Source organism: Salvia splendens, chromosome 1 (genome assembly GCF_004379255.2).
Source record: "Salvia splendens isolate huo1 chromosome 1, SspV2, whole genome shotgun sequence".
Classification (NCBI taxonomy): Eukaryota; Viridiplantae; Streptophyta; class Magnoliopsida; order Lamiales; family Lamiaceae; genus Salvia; species Salvia splendens.
Window position 1 is genome coordinate 2,498,981 of NC_056032.1, and position 6,000 is coordinate 2,504,980.

Below are 6,000 nucleotides of genomic sequence, written 5' to 3' on the forward strand. Positions count from 1 at the left end.
CTAAGTATAAGTTGTATGCGTGTAAATTATGTACAAATTTGAAAGATTAAAGGTCAAAACTGGTCCTGAACATATGTCAATTTTAAGATTTTGGTCCTATATTTTATTTTTTGAATTTTTGCATCGTAAACATTTCAACTCGGATCACAATTGGTCCTACACTAACAATTCCGTCAATTTTTAAACGGTTTTAACCTGATTTTGACCGATTTTTAAACGGTTTTAACCCCAATGAGACTGTTAAAACCATCAAAATCGGGTTAAAACCGTTTAAAAATTGACGAAATTGTTAGTGTATGACCAATTGTGATTCGAGTTGAAATGTTCAGGATGCAAAAATACAAAAGATAAAGTATAGGACCAAAATCGTAAAATTGACATATGTTCAGGACCAGTTTTGACCTTTACTTAATTTGAAATATAGGGATAAAATTGATTAATCGAAATCATTGACATATAATTAACCTATTTACCAAATATTAGGATTAAATTGATTAATTCATATGGAGCGATAATCATTATGAGTGGGATAGATTCAATTGTTTTCAAGTATGCTTAGATGCAAATAGCAATACTTTTATAACATTAATATATGAAATTAATTCTTCCATGGGCTTATTGGGCTCCTTATTTCTTTAGGCCGAATTGTTAATTTGACGGACAGATAGCAGCTTTTCGGTAAAAGAAAATAAACTACTTTTGGATATCTATGCAATTGTCATTAATTGTATTATAGTAACATTTTTAATGCAAAATAAATACAATAGAGTACTTATTGAATGTGACGATTTAATGGATCCTATTTACATGATAACATATTATTGTTATTATTATTATTATTATTATTATTATTATTATTATTATTATTATTATTATTATTATTATTATATTTAATAGACAAGAATAAATATGTTATTTTACCTAAATTGGGAAATTTCCAATATCGTTAATCTATTTTAAGAAAACTCTAATAGTGTAAGAAGCAAATTGTAGTTTTAGACTGATTATGATGAGTAGGTTATAATTTTATAATTGATAGATTTTGCTGCGTACATGGCAAAAAAGAAACATTATAGTATGATGTTTGCCATTGTACATTTTGATGTGTTACTTTTTTTTAATTGTGACTTAATGAAAACAATTTACCGTATTAAACTTCAATCTATAATAACCTCCATGTTGTTTGATTCATTGAAATACTTTATGACAATGTGCATTATATTTAAACAGGAACACCTGAAATCTTCATTAATATTATTACTCCATCATTACACACACAAGATGAGATTCGATACGAAAGATAGATAATGCAAAATATGATAAGAACCCTCAATTTAAATAATTTTATCTATTCTAGCAAACGGAATGATATGAAGGATGTGAAGTAGGAGCAAGACAAGGATGAGGACGACCATGACTCCGAGCAACGATCCTTTGGTGAGGTGGATGGGATTGGGTATGACGGTGGAGAAAAAGGCGCATACTAAGGATCCGGTGTCAGAGGAGAGGAATTGGATGGTGAGGATGAGAACGATGGGGAGGAGTTGGAGTCTCACGAGCCCCAGCTGCTCAGCGAGGAGCTCGGTCAAAGCCTTGTCTTGGTAGCCAAGCAATGTCGGCATCACCATCACCACCACTACCACCACCGCCGCAATGGTGGCTAGCGGAGGGTCGGTGCCCTGCTCTTCTAACATTTTGGATTTCCCTTTGTGATAGGGAGTGTGCATGATAGGAACATGTCATTTTATTGTCTTGTTGCTAGATGTTTTTATTAGTAGCCAAATCGATGTATAGCTCTTATTTTATTTTAATAATACAAATCTTATTTTTAATTTTGAAAATCAATTGTGTCATGAACTTTAATGATTTTATCAATTACTATATTTTTTTAATTTTACCAATTTACTCTTAATCTTCAATAATTATATCAATGCTATATTTCGAATGTATCAGTTTTATCTGTGATTCAAACTTTTGGCAATTTTATCAATTTTTTATATAATTATTTTTAAACATGAACAACTTAGTTTTTATAGAAAAATATCCTCCGTTTGAGTAAATTTCCTGTGGTAAAAATTGATACAAGTGAAATATGAGAATAAAATTGACAAGTTGAATATTAATCAAAGGGAGAATCGATACAATTGCCTAGAATGAAATTTATTAGACTGTGATAAAGTTATCAATTCACTCATTAAGGTTTTTCAAAATATAAAAGATACTATATGCGTAATCAAATCACATTAATTAAATAAACATGAAATGCAAAATAATTACTCGAATTTATTCGTAGCACAAAATTAGGGAGTCCATATTTCTTTAGGGCTAAATTAATTAGTAATTTTAAGGACATATGGTAGTTTCTCGAAAATAAAAAGAAAATGCTTTTGGATCTCTTGCCATTGAGAGATTTTTAAATTGGAATTGTCATTTGTTTAAAAATTTAACTGTGTTAATCTTACATGTGTGTATGTATGAATTTGCTATACTGTATAAATATAAGCATACCAACAGTGACCGTTGCTCTCATTTAATCCAAGTTGTCATTATTTAATTTGTGTATACATTTATATTGATTATAATAACTTAAAATTCATTACTAATATTATACATTTTATAAATTACTTCAAAACTAAAACTCCATTTATTCATTTAAATTAATAACTTTAAATAAATATATAAAATAATAAATCAAATTTTTATATTTACGTAACTTATAAGTAAAATTTATAACATCAAAAATAATTTTCAGATATCAAAATCAAATGAAATATATATAAGAATAAATACATAAATGTGGACTAATAAAGAAAGGTAATAGTACTCCTATGTATTTTTCTTATTGTCTTGTTTGTTAAATTACGTTCTTCCGAGTCTATTTTTGGAAAAGAGAAAGTTGAACTCATGTTATTAAAAATATCATTTTACACAGTTTTCACAATCTACTATGATTTTAAAACAAAATTTTTATCCAAAATCATAACTTTAGTTTCACCTATCTATATCTATGCATATAAAAGGTGAGTTTTGGCCTCTATTTTGAATATTGATAAGTTTTGAGAATGAATTTAAATATTTATTAGTTTTGAACTAAATTTTGAATATTTATGAGTTTCATACTAAATTATGAATATTTATAAATTTTGGGTAGTATTCTCAATAATTTAAATATTTGTAGTAACTGCCATGAATAGTTATATGTACAAAAGAGCATGGATGTTTAGATTTTGAACTCATTTTATTCATTTTTAATTTGCAACGAATTTAGATATAATATTTTTAATAAATCTTTACAATATAAAGGGCAAGTTTTGAGGATACATAAGGAGAATTTTGAGGATGTAATTTAGGAACAAGGGCCATTAATAAATTTATAGCTAAAAATGATGAAGAGGACGTGCAATTTTTTTCAAATAGTTTGATAATTTAAAAAACACATGATGCAGCAAAAAAAATATGAAGAAATCTAATTTTCAAAAACAATTTCAGTTATTTGCTCGCAATCACAAAAACAATTTTAATTAGTGAATAGGTCTATACTATAGTTCGTCTCTACGTTTTATAAAACTGCCAAATTAATTATATAATAATTAATAATCAATTAAGAGCATGGAATTAATATGATTATACCATTAATTTCTCTAAACGTTTTTTACTTAAATTATCAATTAATAATTATTGATTAGCTAGATAAATGCATTTAATGCATAGTGACAATTGAAAGGTTTTAGAATTTGTTGGTAACTCTAATATTTATCCAAATACATGTTTATTTCATTGTGAAAGTATGTATTTTCATACGTCAATAAATTTCATTACCGCTTTCTCAAAGGATTCAACAACAGCGGCCTCTCCTGCAACAATAAATGGAGACGAATATGGTGGCGGTGAAGATATAATTCTATAAGAAAGAGTGAAAGGTGAATAGCCAAATATGTGAGTCGAAGGTTGTGGAGAGAGAATCGTGTGAGAGTGGGTGAAAGGAAAATGACAATTTAAAATCCTATTTTGAGCATTCTCTATTTCATTGGTGTTAGTTCAAATTTAAGCTTTTTTTAATATCAATTTGTTTTATTTTTGTTAGTTTTATTTAAATTTTTTGGTCTAAGCTTATAGAAATCTTTTTTCATAAAAAATCACATAAGCTAACTAACTATCTATATATTTTGAAGCCACAACTTTACATATTCATCGCTAACTTTGTCACTTCCATATTTTTTCAAGCAAAGAAAACCCCCAAAGCCAACGAAATGACAAATGAAGCAAAGAAAACGAAGAACTTAAAATTTCACATTGTTTACTCGCAAATGTATAAATCATCAATTTGGAGATTAAGGTGGAAAATAAGGTTGAGGCAGAGTAACTATAGATTGAGATTTGTGCTTTACTATTTCTTTTTATTTATTTTGCTATTCTTATTATTGTACTCCTACTATTAAGGTTGTTTGCAAATAGGTTTTTTCATAGTACAAATTATTGTTTTATTATTCTAATGTTTATATGTGTGTTTCATCATTTTATCTTTTAAGGCTTTGCTCTCATGATATTTTTTGTTTCATCATTTTATCTTTTAAGGCATTGCCCTCATGATATTTTTTTGTTGTATGTTTAATATTTCAGATTGATTTAATATTGATAGTTATTTTAGTATTGAAGTGTGTATGTTATTAATGACAATATATTTATTTGTTGCAGAGACGTGTTGTAATTAATAAATATTTCCATGTTGTTTAATTGAACACTTATTAATTTGATATTTATATTTTTTAACTTATTGTCACTATAGTACATTTTTTATTTATTTATTTTATATAATATATAAAGTTATTTTTATTTTATTTAATTTATTCATAATATCGAATTAATAGAATTTTGAGTCGGGCAAAGCGCGTGGGTTATCACTATTATGTTATAACTTACAAGTATAATTGAGCCAATGGCATTATTCTTTGCGGCATTAATCTTTTTTTTATTATTTGTTTAGTAATTTGGATGCCCAAGTTTTAATTAATTATTGAAGAGGGCATCCATCCATCATTAGTAGTAGAATTAATTTTATGTTAATATGACTCTTTAAATGTTGATGTCTTGATGAACAATTGACAGCTGCATTAAATTTTTATTTGCTGATTCTTTTGAATTTTGTCAAGAATCAAAATTTTGAAATGATGTTTATTCGTTGTTTTTTTATGCATATAAAAATGATGGTAGTCACAAGAATATATGCAATATGATTCCACCAAGTTTCAGTGTAATTTTTTTGTTGATGGGGTACGAACTAAACCCTAATGGCAAGCCCAATAATAGTGACGGCCCATCAGCCCAGAGCCCAAGAAAGAGTATCTGTTCGGCACCAAAGAGTTCGGCACGACCAAAGAGTTCGGACTCAGCCTACAGCTCGGTAAAAGCCGACCAATCAAGCTCTCCTCTCAGATCGGCAAGAGCTGATCGGTAAAGTCCAGCAGTTCGGTCTCAGCATTCGATCGAACTAGGAGTTAGTGGACTCATGAAAGGCCTCCACGACCTCCGCTATACCCACGATCTATTTAGTGGTACGAAGCAGTTATTGAGCAGTTATTGCTCACCCACGATCTTGTTAGTGGGGCTGCAAACCACGACCTTAGTTCAATGTATAAATAGAACTTAGATCAGATAGAAAAGGGTTAAGCTCTCTAGAGATAAAATACCATATAGCAAGTCTGTGTTGTAAGCTGTACTCCCAGATCAAGCAATACAATCTTGCCCTCCCTTCTTCCCGTGGACGTAGATTTACCTCAGTAAATCGAACCACGTAAATTCTTTGTGTCGTAATTTTCATTCTCTACCAGCATTTACTAACATCAGAAATTCGCGGATCCATCACTGGCGCCGTCTGTGGGAAACAGAGAACAAAATTTGTGATAAAGCGAATTTTTGATCCATTTTTTCCACCCAAAAAATGCATACCAGATCGCAGAATACCCGTATTCCAGCCCGTGAGAACCAGGAGGAAGCCAATCC